The sequence below is a fragment of the Orbicella faveolata genome, unplaced genomic scaffold, assembly GCF_042242905.1.
Source record: "Orbicella faveolata isolate gen_17 unplaced genomic scaffold, um_ofav_v1 contig_13, whole genome shotgun sequence".
Classification (NCBI taxonomy): domain Eukaryota; kingdom Metazoa; phylum Cnidaria; class Anthozoa; order Scleractinia; family Merulinidae; genus Orbicella; species Orbicella faveolata.
In genome coordinates this window covers 19970001-19992500 of record NW_028301540.1, presented here as the reverse complement: position 1 = coordinate 19992500, position 22500 = coordinate 19970001, and the positions used below count along the sequence as shown (strand labels likewise).

At 43.9% G+C, this 22500-nt stretch overlaps 1 protein-coding gene and 2 pseudogenes across 5 annotated transcripts in view; 1 reads left to right on the top strand and 2 right to left on the bottom strand.

Moving 5' to 3' along the window:
- The window catches only part of LOC110053986 (transcriptional repressor NF-X1-like), a 217835-nt gene that overhangs the window by 153766 nt on the left and 41569 nt on the right, over positions 1 to 22500 (top strand). The window lies entirely within an intron of this gene.
- LOC149115508 (uncharacterized) lies at positions 17459 to 18055 on the bottom strand (annotated as a pseudogene).
- Positions 21458 to 22500, bottom strand: part of LOC149115507 (uncharacterized) — a 2130-nt pseudogene continuing 1087 nt past the window's right edge.

The window sequence follows — 22500 nt, the reverse complement described above, 5'->3', positions numbered from 1 at the left end:
TTTGTAATTTGTTGCAATATTGTAATATGTTTTTATCAATAAAATAAACTATAAAAAAAGAAGAAATAAAAAAATAGATTTCCCTGAATTCAAGCTTAGAAGTTAGCCATGTTACCTTTGACAGATCACTCGACTTGCGAAGATACCCAGAAATCGATAATCTCCTACTGACTGCCCATGAAACATTTGTCCACTCCTTAGAAGAAAGGCACTAAAAAGGCTGCTAAAAAAACGATTTGCCATTCTGTTTCTTTGCTAATCATTAAACTAATTAGTAGACACCACGAAACACGAAACAAAAAATCACATCAAATCCCTGCAAATCCAATCATGAGGCTGATTTGACCAGCATGACGAAAAGAGCCTTGTTTGATGTGTGAACTCTTGCCAGGCATCCATGTGAGTCTCACTTTTCCCCAGGCGTTTGTGATGTCAAAAATTACATCTCTTCTAGTTTTGAAGCGGTAAAGATTCAGAAAAACTATTAATGCTATTGGAAAGAATATATTGGAACCTTTTTATCAGGTTTATTTCTAACTTTAAAAGTCGTCAAACAGTAAACAATCAAACTTTTCAACAGCAATTTCCGCATGCAAGATTTCTTAGGAAACATTATAGTGGCTCTTTTCAAAAACTCTATTAACCCATTGACGCCTTCAGAGTGGAAAAACATAATAACACATATGTATAATGGTGATTCTGGATCGAGGACAGGTTGCTGCTCATTTCGCGTCTCGCTTTGCTCGCCGCAATTAGAATCAACCCGCCTTGAGTCCAGAATCATCATTATACGTGTGTGTAACTCGCCTCGCTCGCCAGCTCACCTCACCTTGGCGACAACAATTTTGCCAGTATTTGTCAAATCCCACACTTACTACTGAGGGCACGTGCCACTGTCTGATTTTGCACCCCTTTTGAACATTGCTGGTACCTTAGTATAGCGGTTCCAGATTTTTCTCCCGTGTTATATAGCAATATGGAAGCCATTTTGAGAAAGAGCAATCAGTGTTCAGCAAATATAAAGAAAAATACCTATCGGAGAGACTTAGAGGCGGTATTAAGCCGTCAGTCTTTGAAGTTGAAAAACATAAAATGGCCCTATTTGCAACGGCCTTGTCTGCCCCAACTTTTCATGTTGAAGAAATGGAACAACTGGCTGAACTCTGTTTAGATGAATACGAAGGGGCTTACGAACCCTATCCTAATGCTGAAGACAAGCTGAAACGTGTTGCCAAGCATGCGGTGGCAACCATGTATAATTATATGGAATCTGGGGACAGTAAGTGGTTTACTCTGAAAAGGACAGAAATACCGCAAATCCCAAGAAAACCTTTGACGGATTGGTTGGTCAAACTCTTCAGCACACCATAAACCCTAAATGGCGCCTACCAGTTTTTCCGTGGCGCACACCCTCCCTTTGTTTTACAAGAATTATTTAAAGATTTGTATTCATGTCGAATAAAGATGGCACTTGCAGACAACGTACCCACGGAAGAGGATTTTCAAGATATTGAACAATATCTACCCGACATTAGGACAAATCAACAAGTCGAACTTGAACCTGAACTGCAGCAAGAAAAAGTGAAAAATTATTGCTGTGACGCCTGTGGCAATATTTTTACCCAATTGAACTCACTTAAAAGGCACAGAAAATATAGCTGTAAAAATTTGGAAACAGAAAGGCTTCCAAAAGAAAGCACCCAGGATGTGATAAAATGTTGCATAAAACGACGGTTTACAAGCATAAAAAAATGGCTGTCCGAAAAAAGCTAATTGAAAGTTTGCATGTTCATTGTATAGCGTGGCAGATATCATCAACCAGTCAGCTGAAAACATGAATAATCTTTCTGAAGAGGTGGGCAAAGAAACGCAGAACAAGGACAAAAAACTCGAATTAATGAAAAATCTTTTGAAAATGAATAAAGATTCTGACAAACTTTTAAGAAATTTTACCGCTTTAGGAAAAGAGTATCTTGAAGGTCAGAAATATTCTGACAGATTTTCAAGAAGTTGTGTTGCCCTTATGAAAGATTATATAAAAGAGATGGGAGGTTATGATAAAAAAGTATTTCTTGCCTTCGTTGGGGGAGGGTCTTTGTTTGGGGCTTTATTCGACGCCACTATTAAGAATTATCCCTATTTAAGACAAAGTAATTAAAGCTTTGCAAGTATTAGGTAAAATGGGACGTGGCAGGAATGGTTTTCTCAATGCAAGCCACATGAAAAACTAAAGGTTGAAAAAGGCAAGGAAAGAAGAGCCTTACTGGGGCTTGGTAAAAGTACATAAAGAGAAAAGCTGCCAATAGGAGGTATATCTGTTGAAAACTTCATTGGTTGAATTAATGCAAAGTTTAGACCCACAAGAAGCGGTCAAGGCACTTTTGAAATAAGCAGCCAAAAAAATGTAAACAGAGACATGTATGTCTGAACGTGTAATATTTGCCCTTGGGCAATCAGCTGTTTATTTTTTTTCACTCTAGTGGAAGCTCTTTGTTTTACCACGTTTCTTGCTCGATTTTTAACCGAAAAAAGGCAAAAAGTGTTGTTTTTATCGACCAGGCAGCAAAGAAATGCGGTATTCTAACAAACTGGGGGCAAAAAAGAGAAATCCACCTGTAAAATTCCTCTTGGCTTCAACATTCCTGATGGCTTTGAAAATTCCTGGTGGCGTCACCTGAAGCCAAGAGGAATGCAACCAGCCTTAACTGAAGCCAAGAGGAATGCGCAACTCTAAGTCTTAATCAAACACTTCAATAACTTCGCGTGTGATATCACGCACGTTTCTCTGCCACTCAGGCGTGAAATATTGATTCACAATAAACACGATCAAGTGTAAACAGACGATCATGTTTTTAGAATGTGTAAATGGCATCGTGTGTTTTCAAATGTTAATTCGAAGCAGCGTCGTTGGTAATTTTTTTTATCAGTTCGGCTTCAACTTTACTGCGGATCTCTTTCTCTAGTTTGTCAGCATCAACAATCTTTCCACTTGACGGTGGTCAAAGCAGCGTGGCTCGTACTTGTTCTTTCAGAACGTTGTACTGCTGAAACTCAGAAAGAATGATGTCAAACTTGTGGGCAGACACAGCGTTGTTATTCAAAGCTCTGGATAACAATCTGTTAACTGGGTCACGTTTGGTGACTGCGAGCGCGGTGATCTCTTGATGCTTTTTACTTTTCGCCTCAAGTTTTCTGCTGGAGATTATCAGCCCTAAAGAAACAAGAGCAAAACATCTGCTGACACTACCTAATGGAACTGTGGCCAGCAGGCCAACCACAGACAAAGCCGAGCCAAGGCTTGCACTTGAAAACGCTGCAGAGAGAACACTCGAGCCCACAGCACCCCAATTAACGAATTTTTTAGCCCGTTTGTATTTTTTCAAAACAAGGCGATAGTGTCTGACTTCTTGGACCAAAGTGTTGGCAATCTCATCGATCTTTTGCAAACGGAAATTTTCAGCAGGTGCCATGAGTACGGGATAGAGAGGCTCCTCAGGAGGGGTGGAAGACAGAATGTTCGCAGACGACATAGTATATAAAGCTTTAATTAATTTCTAATTCAAATTCCAGAGGCATGCCTTTGAAATCAACGAGCTCACCATGCTCATCTTTGATGCTGACAGTGATGCTATTTACATGAGTGTCTATGGAGCAGTCACACAACACATTTTTTGCGGGGTAGAATAGTAGCTTATTTTTGAATAAGGCAAGCCTTTTATGTCAAATCTAGCCAAAACGTCTGATCTCTTTCCATTTAAAAAGTTTGTGGTTTTGTTGAGCAGATCGCAATGAATAAAATATGTCATTGGGGATGTAAGCTGTTTTGCGTATGTTATGGTTTGTAAATTACGCTTAATACCCAACAAATTGGCTAGATCACGATTAAGGGTAACTAGTGTCCCCCCAAAATTTTTTATTACAAGGTGGCCAACAGGTTGTTTTGTTTGGGTCCCTAATTGGTTATAACTATGTTGCGAGAACATGTTGTCTATTGCTTTTGCCAAGCTATCTAAATTGTAATGCCCTGGAGGAATTTTTTAGAAACTTTCTTAGCTGAAGCATCTTTGGCCCCCAACTCAGCTGAACCTTCATTTTTCAGATTATGCCAGCTATTGTATAAGCTACAAGAGAGGTGTCTGATGAAATGTACCTTTGGTAACGGCTTCTCAAAGTACACCGTTTCTCCGTTATTTTGTGCGACAATTGTAAGGACAATCATTATATTGTACAAATATAACATATTCAAAATGGATACATTCAAAGACTTCCAAAAATGGGCGCAAAGGCCCGATACGAAAGCCAAAGAAGCCACGCCCCAGACAAACGCGTGGGGCGCATTCACAAAACAGTTCCGAATGCTGATAAAGCCCAATTCATGGCGCAAATCAACATTGATGAACAGCGCAACATCACGGCAGAAATGTTTTTCAAAGATGGAAAAGGCTCCCTTCAAAGCGTATTTGGTTCAGAGAGGCATTACTGGAGCCAAAAAATGAAATCTGCTCTTGGTTTGGCAAGCGCAGCAGGCTTCCCTTATCAATTGTTGTCGATGAAAACCACAAAAGGGCTGCCCATCCCCACTGTAAATTTTGAAGAAACGTCTGCAAGCCTGGGAAAAATCTTTGACCAACCCATAAACATCTACATGACCCCAGACCTCTTCATGACAAAATTCAGGGAAATCTTTCAACCAACCACAGTAACACACAGCATGGGAGCCGAAGCCAAGCAGTGGCTGGGCGGTCCTCATATGCGATATTTGGGCACAGCAGCTCAACTTCACCGTGTTTTGTGCAACACAAGGCTGCGGAATTTCACAAGAAATCTTTGACAGCAGCATGACACTGTTGCTGCAAATAGGAGCGTTTTATAAATTTAACGTGTATTTCACAGTAAGGCGCATTTTGTTCCAGCTTGGTGGTATTAAGAGCGTTCATGCTTTGCCAGGCGACCCAACCTTTAACACATCAAACAGCCACTATGTCATGGCTTCATACAAAAAGATCTGCGATGAGTTCAGGATAGATCCATCGAGCAATTTTCGCTTCACACATAGGGCAAGCCACAGGCTGGGATACATATACTTTTATGTGTCAGGCCGTGGAATGAAAACAAAAAACACGTACCCTGGCTACTATAAATTCAGTGATGAAGGCAGAAAAGGCCTCAATGGTAATCTGATTTATTACATCGAGTCAGAGGGTGTGCCGCAGTATGACTGGTTCGCCCCGAACACAGGCACTGGTTTGACACAGGCGGGTCTGTCGTGCATAAACCAGTCGATCAAAGCGTACGTGTACTGCATCTTGGGCTCGCAGGTCAATTTGCGCACCAGTATTCTTTGCCAAGGCGGCCGGCAAAAGAAATCCAGAGAGAGTTTCTGGCGATGGTGGAAGAAGCGATCACACAGACCGACCTTGCCGTGAGCGTGCAAAATTACCAGCTGGCATTAGGCCAAGCCAAGGCAAGGTTCAACCTGGCAGTCTGCCCAAGCATGTGGCTGTTACCTGCGAGAATGATCATCAACACTGAAAGCATAGTGGGGTACAACAACAAGCTGAAACAGGCCATTGTTGGGATGAAGCTGGGCATAAAGAATGACGTTAATCTAGGCACAAAAAAAGCAGCGCTCAAACTCATGGCAGGCGGACCATCAAAAATCAACCTGCCCAACAGCCACCCATCCAACCCAATCCACAAAGCAGCCATGGCTGCCCAAACAGGCAAGCCGCTGCCAAAAAAAAAGGAGCGAGCACAGGAGGAGCCCACAGCTGGCCTGGAACCAACAGCAGGCACAAGCCAACATGAAATCAACAAAACAGCAGTGATAATAGTGGGCATAGGGCTGGAGGCGTTGATCTTAATCGCCTTGCATTAGGCCCGTTTTTTAAAATATTTTTCAAAAATAAAGAAAACAGCCGCCAAAATCAGAAGCCAGGTGTGCTCGGCGAGATAGGCTACCACCTGCCCAGCAGTTTTGAAAAGAAACCTCATGACCTGGCTGATCAGCCCGGGAAGCACGGACCCCAGCTTTGTGCCAATTTCTTTGAGGCCAGTCCCCAAAGCTTTGTCGGTGGCTTTCAAAGCATTAGTAATCGTGCCCACAACAACCCCAATCGTGATGCCGGCTGCCAAGAGGACAGACATAACCGTTACGCCTTATTTTTTCAAAATTTCTCTGATTCTTTCATGGAGAGGCAGAGCCCTTTCTCATTCCTCAATCTGAGTTTGCAAACACGCTAGCTCTTCGTTTCTTTCTCCCACACAAGCCTCTGCAGCTTCTCTCGGAGGTCAAGGTGTTTTCATCTTGGATGACCGCCCAGTCTTCTTCATTTTGGCGCTGCAGCTTGCTTTCTTGCTCTTTCAAATCGTCCAAAGGCTTGGTGCTGTTCAACCTTTCTTCTAAGACATTTCTTTCTCTTTCTTTCACCACGAGGCTTGATTTGAGTCTGTCGACCTTTGCCTGGGCTTTTTCTTTGTTTTTTACTTGTTTTTGAAGCGCGGTAAATTCTTTTTTTGTGTTTTCAAAATTGGTTTGATAACTTTTTAAAAAATCTTTAGCCTTTGGATTTCTGCTTCATTTTCAACACTGGTGCCCTGTTCTGATTGAAGAGCATCAATCCAGGCCTGGGTTTGCTTGGTTTTTTGGCGAAGCTCTTTCATTTGAAGTTCTTCTTTTTCTCTTTGTGCGGCTAGGTCCTCTGCCTCTTTTAATTGATTTTCACCTTTTGTCAGTGTTTGGCATTGTTCTCGGATGGTGTCGCGGTCCTCAGTTATGATTTCTTGAGCTCTTGGACTAAGAGATGTTTTGATTTCTTTTGTAAGTGAGGGGTTCAGCTTTTGCTTGCCTGTCTTATCTGTGATGAACAGGTTATAAAGTTTTTTGCCGACACCCAACATTTTGACTTGTAGGCGGCCTGTCTTGCTATAAGAAGCTTCAAGATTTGTTGCACTTCCATCAGGAAACACTCTCGTTAAAGCATTCCACGAAGTTTGGCTTTAAGCTTGTGCCCCCAACAAAGGGGTTTCTTCATCATAAAAAGTGTCAGGCAGGCCACTCTTCTCATGTTGCCTCATTTGCATTTCTATTTCTTCACCTCCGTGGTAGGGAATGGACACCATGCCTGCCTGGAAGGGTTGTGTTCTGTTGACCTCTTGTTCATCATCATCATCATCATCTTGGTCCAGCTAATAGTCAAGGTCCGGGTCATCGTAACCAAAATCACCTCCGCCTTCTGCCATCGCAATATTTATCCCATGTATGTTCTTTTTTAAATTAAAAAATAATCAAGGATTAATATACCATGTCGTCCGATCCTCCTGGTGAAATCACAGACATGCTGCTTCCAACATACATGGTGAAATCTCTGAGGGCCATGAATGCGCCGCACGCCGTCAAACAAATCACCTTTGATAAATCCAAAGCCACCCCCGGCGAGACCCTGTACGTTTCAGTGCTCAAGCTGAACGAAAACAAGGTGCTGGTGCCTGGCTCGCTGACACTACACTTTAACATCGACTTGGAGGGCGGGCACGCCAACAACTCGTTCAGAACTTTACGCGGGCGCTGGTCAACAAGCTGGTTGTGAAGTTTGCGGGGACCTCCCGGCAAGAAACGGTGGGGTACGACATCTACAAAACATTCGAAGACCTGTTTCTCCCAGTCAAAAAACGAAACAACATGGTGCAGGAGGGGATCCAGAGCGAAGACTTGTGCAAGATATGCTCAAACGCAGGGGTCAGGAAAATGTCGGGTGTCAACGCTGAAACCAAGCTAAACAAGATATTCGGAAGCAACTACTACATCAGGCTTGACCACCAGATCTTGACTGACCACGGCGTTTTGTACCCCCAGGCCCTGTACAACGACCTCGTTTTTGAAGTGACGCTCACTCCTGCTGCATAGGTGGTCAGAGGCTCAGACCCCACCAAGCTGAAATACAAGCTGACCAACATGCAGCTCGAGTACAAAATGATACACAGTACGTTTCTCGCATCCGAGGCGCTCAGCATGTATCAGGCCAGCAAAGAGTTTGCTTATGACCACATGATGCGCACAAAATCTTGCCCTTTAAAAGGGATACAGATTCGCAGCTGAACATTAAAGCTGACGCTCAGAAACGGTCCCTGAAAGGGATCCTATTGCTTTTCATGGAGGCCTATGCCGCAGGCACCCGGGACTCGGAAAAATACATCTTCCCTAACATCACCAAAGTCAGCGTCACCATCAACAGCTCGCCAAATATGCTGTACAACAAAGGCATCGAAAGCAAGGACATGTGGAAAGAGGCCACCCGCTTCTTTGTAAAAGAAAAAAGCAAAACCAAACACATGCAAAAGTTCTACACGAAAAACTGGTTTGGGCTGCTGATCGACCTGCCATCCATGGCCAACCAAACAATGCACAGCAGCGGCACGCGGATTGTGAACAGCACCAACGGCGTCCATCTGGAAATCGAGCGGAAGACCGCCAGCTCGGGCAACGTGAACTGCCATGTCTTCTTGATCTCCGACGCCCAGTTTAACATCATGGGAAGACAGCTCGAATCTGTGCAGAATTTATTGGACAAAAATCTGAAATATAAAATGGACCCCGGCAACATCCCCTTCATCGTGGGGCTGACCAACTCAGGCGAAACAAAATTCCTCCTGAACCAGCTCTGTGGCCCTTTTCGCAGCAAATTCAATTACATCACGTTCATCTGCCCGAAGTTCGCCCATAACAAGATGCTTTTTCGCTTCGCTGAAAGAGATCTGCGACTTTTCGTGGTCATCTGCGAGCAGCACAAAGTGGAACTTTGCCTGAAAATGGCGAGTTTCATTTTTGAAGGCGCCAAAACATTGATAGTCCTTGATGACTGCGCAGCCTCCAAAGATGTGAAAGGACGCACTGGGGAGCTCATTAAACTCTGCTTTTCTGCCTGCCACGCGAACATCAGCATGTGGGTGTTGACCTAGCAGCTCTCCAGCATCACAAAGCCTTTCCATGAAAATGTGGCGGTTATCGTGCTGTTCTACACCCCTTTAGCCAAGACCACAAAGGCGATTTTTGAAGAATATGCAGGAGAGCTTTTGCAGGATGACCTCAAGCACCTGATTGCAAGGCTGAAAGAGAGAAAGTTCTCTCACCTTGTTTTCTCTCTTCGCCACCCGTACGAGATTAAATTTCGAATTAAAAAAGAAAATCGTTAACTAAATGAGGCCATTACAGATGGGGATATCAAAGTTATGGAAGAAGTCGCTCAGATGCTCGAAACCGAGCCCTCAAACTCTCCCGGCCCCTCTCTTTCTCAGCCAGACATCCCAGCCCTCCAAGAACAGCTGGCAATTCTGGTTTCTACAGGTAAATCAAAGGAAGCCATCGGAGTTCAGCTGACACAAGAGCAGGTTAAGCAGTTGGAACCTAAAGATGTTTAAAAGTACTACAAAAGGTACCAAACTTATGTGGGCACCAAGACCACTGAAACCTTTATCAATAGCTTAGTCTCGGTTTACACCAATGGGATTGGTATATTTTTGCCGATTAAAGACGTTGAAGCTCTGCAGAAAGATCTCAAAAAAGATTACGTCATCACCAAAGAGTTGTCCATCCTTGTCAGAAGTCTTGCTTTGAAATGTGGGCGGCTGCTCATGGTAGCCAACACGGCGCTGATCACAACTAAACATGGATTTCTCACCGTTACGCCACCCTTCTCGTGATGCAGATGGGTATCCGCTTGATGGTATTGATGAAGTACCTGGTTGAGCAAACTGCTGAATACTTAGTAAGCATTGCCCAGCAGTTCCTTAATTAAATATTTTTGTTGACCAAAAATAATGGCAGATTCAGAAACCACTCAAGTTGACACACATGAGCAGGTAACTTCAAAAATACCAACCTCACAGCCTGCAAAAAACCCGAAGATGGTAGCTGTCGCTGAGAAAACAAAACAGTCACGTGAAGCACAAAAAAAAGTCGCAGAAGCCGCCATAGCTGCGGGCATCGTTTCTCCAGAAGATGCGGGCCTTGTTCATCCCAGCAAAAACCAGCCAAGAGTTGTTGAGACGCGTAAGGAAGACACGAAAAACGTTATCAACACAACTTAGTGGATCAGTATAATCAGCATTGTGGTTGCTCTGATTGGTATCTAAAGTCGCACACGCTTTTAACTGGTTTTGGATCTTCCGTTAACATAGAAATTTATTCCACCCAATGATCGAAACACGATAACTGAAAATAACAAAATTACAAACACGGGAATGAACATAAAATAACTAACAATGACTGAACATGAAGAATGCAGAAAAGCGGCAAAGCGAAATAAACGAAGAAACTTACAAGACGAATGTGATGAACCAAAGACGAACCGAAAACCAGAAACGCTCACAGAAGCCAATGACGCTACTAACTGAAATAAATTACACGCGAACCGAACTTAGAGTATGCAAATGAACATAACATATACAAAAAGGGCACAAAACAAAAGAAACTAATTACATGAAACTTAACACCAAACGCGAAGCTAGAAGCACGAACAAATGTCACAAATTCTGGCGCCTACATTCCGGCCCCTTAAATACGAAGGTGTAAACCGTGTACTTACCAACAAAACAAACAGGCCCAGAATTACTTAAGTAATTAAAACATAAAGCGGTAGTCACTTAAAGTCTAGACGCCCTAAAATATGAACAAAAAATACTGCTATGAAACTTCTTTTCGAGTGTTTCCCTTGAAGGCAAGTCACATGATCTTTAGCAGTCACGCAAAACAACAACAGACACGGAACTTTCGCTCCAAGCTGTTCAATTGACTCCTGTAGGCACAGCTTCCTGATAGGGCGTTTCCAAGTCAAAGTCTCTAAAGTTGCTCTAAACTTGCTCCAATAAACAAAGTTTGCTGACTGGATGTTCCAGCGTCGACTTCTTTGGTATGACCTTGACACATCGAACGAAACCACTGCTACCAGGGTAAACCTCACTGACTCGACCAATCGGCCATAAATTCTTAGGCGACTGCTCATCCACAATAATAACGGTGTCCCCTACTGAGAGATTCCTCCTTGGGCATAACCACTTTTGGCGCTCCTGCAGCAACAGAAGGTACTCTCTTTTCCATCTATACCAGAAGACGTTAGCCAAATATTGAACTTGCAGCCACCTCCGCCTTGAATACAAGTGATTTCTTGCGAAGACACCTGGTGGAAGAGAAGCTTCCTGACGTAATAACAATAGATGATTCAGTGTTAAGGGCTCCAAATCTTTCAGGTCATCAGAGACTGCAGTTAAAGATCTGCTATTGATGATGCTCTCGGCTTCATACATACATACATACATACATACATTTTATTTGTTATCAAATTAAAATTACAATTGTAACATGCCCGCAGATAGCTGGGCTAATCTAGGCAGGTCATGTTTGGACGAGTTATTAATATACAACTAGGTACAACTAAATACAACTGAAGGTAACAAGAGAACTAAAGAGATTAGAATTGACAACAGTGACTTAAGACAACTAATAAACTAACGATATTAAAAATAATAATTAACAACAGTTACAACGAGAGACTACAGATACACTAAAGCAAAATTATTGAGTATTAATGAATACATACTAGGAGGAAAATAAATTCAGCTTTACTTTTTGAACGATTTCTGTAAGATCAATATAACAGTCTTCTGAAGCTAGAATTTCAAAAAGTATTTGTTTTATTTTCGTCTTAAAGACATTTTGTGGAAGCTTTCTTAAATATATAGGCATTTCATTCCAAATTTTTGTTCCGATTCTAGAAAATGAATTCACTTGAATTGAGAGTATAGAACTTTGTGTGTAAAAATTATTTGATACAGAGGATCGAGTATTGTAAGAATGAATATCAGAAATGTCTTGAAAGAGATCTTGAATGTTTCCAGGAGCATTTCTGTGTCTTATTTCAAACATAAGGTTAGCTAAAAGCTCATAATACAAAAATTTTAACGGTAAAACACTGGCATCAATAAATAAAGGAATCGTGTGTTGATTTTGCTCAGAAAAATAAATGAAGTGAAGAGCTCGCTTTTGGAGCTTGAGAAGCTTTTCAAGGTGTGATTTATATGCTTGGCCCCAGGCCACCAAACCATAAGTTAAATAAGGAGTAACTAAGGATCTATAAATAGTTAAAAGAGTTTGTCTTGGCAGAAAGTGCCCTAGTTTACAAATCAATCCTACAGTTCGGCTTATTTTAATAGCTACATGATCAATATGATGTTTCCGAGAAAGATTATTGTCAATTATTACACCTAGATATCTCACAAATTCTTTACATTCTCGATCAGAGGATCCTTGCAGCTAAGTTAAACTACTGTTATGCTTTATAATGGTACTAATATGAAAGGCAGGAACAGAAGTACAGTGAATTCTATTAGATCTATACTGAAGATTTTACCGTATTATATTCACACATTAGAGTTTGAAGGCTCTCATCGTCGAGTGTTTGCTCTTTAACTAGGCTTCCCAGGATCTTTCAAGTGGATCTTATCATCCTTTCCGAAGCGCCGCCATAATGCGAGGCTGCTGGTGGATTGAAATACCATTGGATGCCTTTCTGTAAGAGCTCTTCGTGGATCTTGGCTTGGTTCCAGCCTTCAGTCATGACTCGTAGCTCCTTTTCAGCCCCTGTGAAATTTGTTCCATTGTCCGAATGTATCTCTTTCACTTGACCTCTTCGGGCAATGAAGCATCTAAGTGCCAGGATGAAGGAATCTGTGTCCAACGTATATGAAATCTCTAGGTGAACAGCTCTGACAGCCAAACAAGTAAAGATAGCTCCATAGTGTTTAACCATGCTTCTCTTTTGACGAAAAAGAAAGGGACCAAAATAGTCTATTCCCACACAAGTGAAGGGGGGTTGATCTGGGGTAACTCGAGGGCATGGCAAATCGGCCATCTTTTGCTCTCCAACAACGCCCTGACGCCGTCTGCAACCAAAGCAGGATGCAAGTACACTTCGCACGGTAAGATTGGCTGGGATGAGCCAAAATCTTTCTGTCAAGAGGGACAGAACATATTCTCTGCCAGAGTGACCACTCTTCTGGTGAAAGTGCTGGATCAGAAGCCGGGCAAGAGGAGAATCTTTGGCAATAATTATCTGGTGCTTCGAGTCATCATACAGAGGTGCTCTGCTTAGATGTCCACCGACACGAAGAAGACCATTCACCAAAATCTGGTCCAATTTTGTAAGGACGCTTGACTTCTTCACACACATCCCTTTCTCAATGGCTCTTCTCTCTTCTGCGAAGGTACAACTCTGATCAAACATGATTACCTCTCTCTGCATCATTTATCTCTGAACAGGTCAAAGGTTCCAAACTGGCTATCTGGGAGCTTCCGTCAAAGGTGTCTTGCGTAGACTTTCGTTTCCTGGTAATAAATCTCTTGGCACTGAAGACAAAGCGCGATGAACTTCAATAACTTGAGCCAGGATGAGAACCACTGGACCATAGAAATTGGACTGAATCTCACTCAGACACGCACCGAGAACAAAGGATTTTGACTCTCGTTTCACCTCCGGGTCATCACCAGACAGCTCTGTACTGTGTTTTGGTAGGTTAATCCATTCGGAAGGAGGCTTTAAAAGGAAATCCGGCCCCTTTATCCAACGGTCATTTCGAATGAATGCATCTGCAGAAGTTCCTCGTGAGGCATCGTCGGTTGGATTGGACTTGGATTCTATGTATCTCCATTGTGAAGGACTTGAGTCTCCTCTAATGGTAGCAACCCGGTTAGCGACATAAGTGTGGAAGCGTTTGGACTCATTTGCAATGTGGCGCAGGACAGTCATGCTGTCAGTCCAGAAGGTGATTTTATCTATTGGAATTTCCAGCTCATTCTTCAACAACTTGTTTAAACGAACTGACACAGTTGCGGCTGCTAATTCCAATCTTGGAATACTCATCTGCTTCAAAGGGGCGAGGCAGGATTTTCCAACCAGAAAGGAGCAATGAGCCTGGCCATCTGAATTGACTTCCCTAAGATATGAGACAGCTCCATAAGCACACTGGGAAGCATTGCAGAAGTGATGAATTTCAGTGGTTACTACTTCTCCTAGATCGGCACCCTTAACACATCTGTTGACTGAGAGCTGAGAAAGCTTCGGCAGATCAGCAAGCCACGCCTGCCAATGAGATAAGTGAAAACACGGAATCTCATCATCCCAACCAAGGCCTTTTCTGCATAAGTCCTGAAGGATAAGCTTTGCTGGGAGAACAAAAGGTGCAGCCAAGCTGAGCGGATCATAGACTGAACTAACGACCAAGAGAATCCCACGTCTGGTACAAGGCTTCTCCTTGATGTTCACTTTAAAACCGAACGCATCCGTCTCGACAAACCATGACATGCCCAAAGCTCTCTCTGTGGGAAGCGTATCGCATTCAAGATTAAGCTCCTTCATGTCCTTGGCTCTTTCTTCTGGTGGAATGGACTCTAAGACTTGTCGATCATTGCTTACCCATTTGGTCAAATTGAATCCGCCAATCAGCATAAGTTTACGTAGATCAGCCACATGCTTGACTGCTGCAGAACTCGACGATAAGGACTTCAGGCAATCGTCAACATTGAAATTCCTTAGTATCATATTAGCCAGGTCGGATGAGAATTCATGCTTGTGGTCTTCCGCATTCCGTCACATTGCAAAATTGGCACAACTCGGCGATGAAACTGCGCCGAAAAGATGAACAGTCATTCGGTACTCTTCCAGCTTCTTGGTGAAGTCACCTTCGGGCCACCAAAGGAATCGCAAGAGATCTCTATCTTCTTCCGGAACAAGCACCTGGTGAAACATTTATTGAACGTCACCCATTACTGCAACTGGATCCTGGCGAAAACGAATTAGCACACCAACTAGACTGTTGGTCAGGTCTGGTCCTTGGAACAGCTCGTTGTTTAGAGACGTCCCATGAAACTGGGCGGAACAGTTGAAAACCACGCGTATTTTATCCAGCTTCTTATGATGGTAGACACCGTGGTGTGGAATAAACCACACCTTACCATCCGATCTATTCAGAACGTTCTGGGGTACCTTCTCTGCATAACCCTCACTGATAACCTCCTCAAGGAAACCAACATAGTCCTCACGAAGTTTTGTATCACTGGAAAGCTTGCATTTGAGGTAAGAGGCACTTCGTTCAGCTTGACTCCTATTTACTGGCAATTTCACGTTGCGGTTCCTTAATGGTAGTGAAACCTGGTAATGACCATCTGCACACTGCACAACCGAGTCCTCTACAATGTTCATAAACTTGAGGTCATCCCTTGACATACTTAGACCGTTGGAGTAAGGTGCATCCATGAGATCAGTACAAGCTGCACACATAGGATGAGTTTTCTTAGACATAATGAAGAAACTAGAGCAAGGTACATACTTCTGCTTTCTCCCAGTTGGACCATTAATGACCCAGCTGAGGTCAACTCTGGTTGCATATGGGCCTCCATCAGCAGCAGCGATTATTTCTCTTGGCTGCAAGGCTTCAGGAACATCGGCTCCAATCAATAAATCCACTCCGGAATTCAGATTGGATGAGTGCACATGGCCTTGAAGGTGCAATCATTGCTCGACATCCTCTTGCTTTGGGATTTCGTCCTTACCTGCGGGCATAGCTGGTCTGGAAAGTACGTCAGGCAGGAGGATGGCAACATTTTTGTCTAGATCAGATACCACCAGGTCATTAACGAGAGCAGTGTCTACAACTTTACTGCTATCCATGGTGGTTAGCTTTAGTCTCGTCTTCTTGCCGACGACCATCAGACGCTCCATCAGGCTAGCTGAACAAAAGGTGGAATTGGAACCATTGTCGAGTAACGCATAAGTTTCGATGCACAGAGGACTTCCTTTAACTTTAACTTTTACAGCACTATAGGCAAGGCAGTAACGGGGGAACCTTCCATCATGGTTAAGACACAGAAGTGATCACCAGTGCTCTGCTTCGTGTTCCGGACAGTGTTCAACTGGCTGTTCAAAGATTGAGGTCTTCCTTCTCCACACTCAGTTCCAACAGAGTCTTGTTGTGGTCTGACTCCAACGACAACTTCCGGGGTACTTGGATGCAACACAGTGGCATGTTTCCTATCGCAGTGATTGCAGGGTTTCTTCTTGTAGCAACCTTTGGACTTGTGGCCGCCATTCAAGCAAGAGAAGCAAAGCCGCTGCTTCATCACGAAGTCGCGCTGATCAGCATCGGGCACTTTGGCGAAACTGGAACATTCAGCGAGAGTATGATCTGCATTGCAAAAGGGGCACTTCTTCTGCAAAGGGTTAGCTGAGTTGGACGAATGACGACTGGATGCACTGGGGGCCTTCTTGTCAGTAATGGTAACGAGGGCAATTTGCTTGTCACCACGCTTCTCAGATTTAGATCTCCGGCCCCTGTCCCTGTTATTCTTCTTTTCCTTTTCCAAGAAAGGGAGTTTTCCAAAGACTGGATTGGACAAAGCACGTGCCTTCTGCTCAACAAACAGGGAAATGTCATCAATACAAATGTCTCTCCCTTCGGTGTTAAGGATTTTGTCAGCGTTGTCACGCCAACTAGCTTGCAGCTTCGGAGGAAGTCGCTCGATAATCTTCCGCATACAATCCGGGCTTTCAAACTTGCTGGAGTAACCAATAGCTTTAAGAGTATTCATACAACTGGCCAGCAAAGTGGCGAAACCTTCTAGAGCTTCGGCGTCTTCGGCCTTAATAGCAGGACCATTCGTCACTTTATCCACATAAGCCATTGCAATTTTATGCTTCTGACCGAATTTACTCTCCAAAAGCTTCCTTGCCTTTAGGTAGCCTGCTTCAACATTCATGTAGAGACAGCTGTGCACTAACTCCTGGGGTCTGCCAGCCGTATGCTGTTCTAGGTAACAGAGTCTTCCGGCATAATCGGACCCTCTAGTCTCGATCACAGTTTCAAAGGCACGAATGAAGGTACAATACTCCAGCGGGTTGCCAGTAAACATGGGTACACGTCTCCTTGGGAGCGAGTTTCTTTGTTGTTGGCTCACAAACTCTTTCATGACGCGATTCTGTTGTGCGAGAATATCATAAGCCATGTTGATCAGTCCAGATTTCTCGGAGCCCGAGCTTGAACCGCTTGCAACACTCGCCTGGTCGATAGCCGCCAAATTGACACTTGCTTTAACTGATCCTTGCTCGTTTTTTCCAGAAGGCACAATCTGTGAACTTTTAATGTCACCAGTCCACGTGACCTTGGTGTTGGAGGACACATCTGGAACATCAACACCAGTGTTAGAGGCCGGCACTATGTTTGGAACAAAGTTTCCTGTTTGTGCTTGGGCATAAGCTTCCTCTCTAGCCAGAGCCTTAGCGTATTCCGTTTTGAGGTTCAGCTCATATTTCCTCAGCTGAAGCTCGTACTCTTGACGTTTGAGGAGTAGCTCCATCTCCTGAAGAGAATGGCGCTGACTTAAAGCAAGTACCTCAGCTCGAAGTTCAGCAATTCAGGCTGCCTCTTTGGCTCTTGCAGCTGATATAGAGCTTGTTTTGGAGAGCCTGCTTGACCTAGATCCACACTCAGAGGGTTTAGGCTTGTTTCGTAGACCAATTCCAACTTGAGAGGCATTGTCATCAGGCATTACCAGGTTATCCTGAAGACTCGTTTCCATGACCCGTAACCAATCGTTTACCGTTCGACAGAAGAAATCCAAACTGCTTTCGATTTCAGCGAAATAGACCTCTGATTCTTGCCTTTGACCTTCGTCAGTCAAAGCCGCATGATACGCATGCTAGGCTTCAGCAAACTTGCGAAACAACGATGTAATTTCCGGCAGCTTTATTTTCCCTGCTTCCAAATTGCTTTCATCGGTTAGAAGGTTTTCAATCTCTCTCCGTTTAGCAGATAAAGAAGGTAACACTCCTCCTCTCTTCTTTCTTAGTTCTCAAATTCGTTCAAGTGACACTCCTTCGTGATCCAAAGAAGAGTTAGGTTTACGAACACGTGTACTTGTGCATTGAACAGGTTGACCGCTCTTCCCTGCAGAATCGGACAAATTAACATCCGCAGCGTCGGAAGACATCATGATAGACCATAAATACAAACCCGATTCGTGTTTTACGAATAAAGTTGCACACGCTTTTAACTGGTTTCAGATCTTCTGTTAACATAGAAATTTATTCCACCCAATGATCGAGAGACGATAACTGAAAATAACAAAATTACAAACACGGGAATGAACATAAAATAACTAACAACGACCGAACATGAAGAATGCAGAAAAGCAGCAAAGCGAAATAAATGAAGAAACATACAAGACGAATGTGATGTACCAAAGACAAACTGAAAACAAGAGACGCTCACAGAAGCCAATGACGCTACTAACTGAAATAAATTACACGCGAACTGAACTTATAGAGTATGCAAATGAACATAACATATACAAAAAGGGCACAAAATAAAAGAAACTAATTACGCGAAACTTAACACCAAACACGAAGCTAGAAGCACGAACAAATGTCACAAATTCTGGCACCTACAGTATCTACTACAAAAGAGAAGAGATAAAAAGGTTTTCAATTGACAGCCTGTTACGCCTCAACCAGCCGCCAAGATGCAAGCCCCTGTTGATACGCAGCTGCCTTGACCGGTCCAAAGAAGACAGCTCCGGCATATGGATTGATATTTGAAAATAAAAAAGACACATTATACGATGTCAGGCAACAAGCTCATTAAAACGATCATGAATGCAGCCGTTCTCACCGGCTTAGCCGCTGGTATTGGCTAGATTGCGAAAAAGGTGGTGAAAGAGAACTTTACCTCTGACCCCAGCAGCGGTGCCATGCAATATGCAAAATTCACGGCTGTCATGGCAGGTGGCATCACACTCAAAGACTACCTTGAAGACAAAAAAATTCTTCCAGCTACGGTTGAAAAAAAAGAAATATTGCCATAATACTAATGGCACGTTCTTATATTTCCCTCAAAGCCCTCTCAACGGTTGTATTATATTTTTCAATGACGATATCTTATTATACCGTTGATGCCATAAAATTTGTTTGGTTGGATGTTATCGATGATTCCGATTACGAGGACTCTGATTTTGAGGATCTTGGTACTGAACACTTTCCACTACCGGACAAATGCCCTCCGTACGAACCCCCACCTTCATGTGACAATTAAAAAAACATTTTTTACACACAGACAATCGCAAGCATTGCGTTGATGTTTGGGGGCGCAATTATTAACGCGACTGCTTTCACTGGCGGCAACTATCTTGCCAGATGTCTATCTGGCGACACCAGTAAGGCTGCCTTGGCAGAAAAAACGCAACACAACAAAGCCCTTGAAGCTTATCAAGCCACTATGGCCAAATACACGCACGACCGCACCATGCTTCTGGATTGGATCAAAACCAACAGAGAAATCAAAGAACAGGCAGAGCAGGACTTCACAAACACCGATTACGCGTTCAAACTCTATAACCAGGCCCACCCAGACAAGCAGATCACAATCAAAGAGCCTCGCTTCGCTGACTTTTATCAGCCTAGTGAACAGCAAAAACAAGTCAAGCTTCTTTTTTTGGGCAGCAGCGCGTTCGCTCTCGGCTATGCGGCTTTCTGTTTTCTTTGAACGTGAAGGTGTAATAAATGAATGAACGCCAAGCTCGCCAAAGTCTACTACAGCCGCCATGGCTACTAGAGAGGCATTGCTGCCATCAAAAAATTAGCAGATGCTGCAAAAGTCCCTCAAGAAACTGCCAAGCAGTGGCTCATCAAACAAGCCCTCTGGCAGATCTATCTCCCCGCGCCGCGATATATTCCACAACCCAAATTCGACGTATCATCACCTAACGCAGTCCACCAGGCGGACCTTCTTTTTCTGCCTCATGGCAAGCTCCCTAGGGGCCGCAAAATATACAAATACGCACTGACTGTTGTTGATGCCGCCAGCCGTTTTAAAGAGGCTGAGCCTCTGACCTCCAAGGACTCTGCGTAGGTTGCGAAAGCTTTTCAGTCGATTTACAAGCGCAGCTCTTTGACGTGGCCTCAGCTGCTGCAGGTCAACCCTGGGCACAAGTTCATGGGAAGCATGACCAAAGAAATGGAAAACCACAAAACCGCTATTTGCCACGGGCACCCTGAAATTCACAGAGACCAGGCTATCGTAGAGCGGTTCAACTGGACGCTCGCCAAGCGCTTGTTTAGTCATCAGTATGCTGTGGAAATGCTGCTGCCTCTGGGTCAGCAGTTAACTGTTTGTAAAATGGCTCCCCAATGTTGTTGGCACTCTTAACAATGAGGTCACTAGTCTTATTGTAAAAAAACCAGTTGTAGCTATCAAAGAGAAATCTGTCACCTCTAAACCTACAAAGTATTCCAGACCTGTTGGTTTGAAAGAAAAAAAAACTCCCCCCAACTTATTAATGTATGATATTTGTATCAGCCTGGCAAACTTGAAGGCAGGACTAAAAGAGCTACAGACCCAGTTTGGCTTTGAAAGTATGCCATCTTGAAAGAGCCATAACTAAACCAAACGAACCTGTTGTCTATTATTTTTCTGACGGGCCTAAGCGCGGTTTTGTTCACAAAGAGCTATTGGTTGTGCCTCTGAATACTCAGCTTCCTTCCGAACAAGTCCTTACCTGATCTTTTTGTGCCTGTATGCCAGCGTGTGCACGTCGTCCTCTTCTATGCACCGCTTCGTGTTGAACACCGACAGCGAGACCTTGTCCACGCACATGCCATAGATCTCATGGCCCTCGCTTCCCAAGATGTTCATCCCATGCCAAAACTGCTTTCTCTCAAACAACGCCTCTTTGTATTGCTCATGCTGGATCTCTTTTTTACACATTTTTCACATTTTTTTCACGCCTTTCGCTTTTTTGATGTTTTCTTTTTCTTCTATTATCGAGTACATTTTCGGCCATATCGCCATCGCTTCAGCGATCACCCTTCCCGCGCACTTGTCTTTCATTTTGTTTAATACCTTTTTCTTTTCACCGCTGTAGAGCGGGTGCTCTTTGGGGTAATTGCTCGTGTCGTACAGCGCCAGGTCTTCCGCCATGTCCCTGTACACGTCTTCGGTCTCGATTTCCAGGAGCAGGCTGTCGGTGTCGGTGTAGATCAGCTCACGTTTCTACCCATATCGGGCTTTCATCTGATTGTAAAAGAAGTCATACATCAGGATCTTGCTGTTCTCTAAGATCATGCCGGTGTAGATCGGCTTGTCCAGGTACAGTCACATTTTATACATGTGGATGCCCCCCATATCGTTTCTGAATATCTCGTGCCTTGCATACGAGGGGCTGGCCACCAGCTTTTGGATCTTCTCGGTCTCCCAGCTCTGTACAATTTTCACGTCGACGCGGTTGCGCAGGTTTTCCATGGTATTGCTGAACACCGAGTTGTTCATCAGCTTGTAGAAGTTCGTCTCAAAATCGCTCTTGGCCTCTTTCCTGAACTCCGTGTTCATCCAGATGTAGGGCTCCATCCACCACTCCTGGTCAAACTCGAGTACCCGCTGGACCATTTTCAGATGCATGCCTTGTTTCAAGTATAGCTGCAGGTTCCTGTAAATGGACCACATACTTGCGTTTGTCCTCCAGCGTAAGAACCAGTTTTTCGCTTTTCGGAAAGTCCAACCCCAGATCTTCGATCATTCTTTTTTGGTATCCCGACATCTGCTCCACCCCGATTGCCTTTTTCTCTAGCACGAGTGGGTAGCTGTTGTGGGCTTCGTGGAGCTCCTCTGGGTACTCCAAATCCACTTCTAAGATCCACCCTATCCGAGAGTTTTCTTTCATCTTCATGATTTGCTGTTCGGTGGGCATCACTCTTTTCCACTTGAAGCCTCCTTTTGGCAGCAGCGGGCTCATGGCCCAGCCGTACAGGTTGTTCGCATCCAAGTACATGATGTATTTGTTCGGCTTGGTTGGGTTGTAGTCAGCAGCCCTCGGGTTGTTCGCCTTCGCATACCGCTTACTTGCCATCGAGATGCCGCCCCGCATGCCTTTTTCAATAAACAGGTGCATCTCTAGGTCTCTCAAGAGCTCCAGCTCGACACCGGTCTTTTTCAGCAGTGCATCCCAGCTCAGACCTGGGGCTGTGTAATAATGGGCTGGGTCTAGTCCGTACTTTCCCATGCATACTTTTTGGAAGTTTTCGAATACGTCTGCCAGCAGTATGACGTCGGTCTTCACGCACAGGTTGTGGTAGTCTCTGAGAGTCTTGCAGCCAAACTTGGTCCCGACCTTTTTCGCGTGGGCGTACTCTTCGTCGGTTATTCCTTTGCCTGACACCTTTGAAAAGAACTCTTCTTGAGGTGGTAACGCTGTCTCAACAAAGCTTTCAAAGCTGTCCATGTACTTGTACAGGTAGATTCCTTTCTTCACGAGCAGCTTCCTCTTTTCATTGTCTTGGCAAGCTTTTCCCATGATTTTCATGTCTTCTGGCACACTTCCTGTTACCAGCAAGTCTAGGCTGCTCATCATGAAGTTTAGGCTGTCGATGAACCTCAGGTTTCCCAGCGAAAAGGAGACGTTTTTCT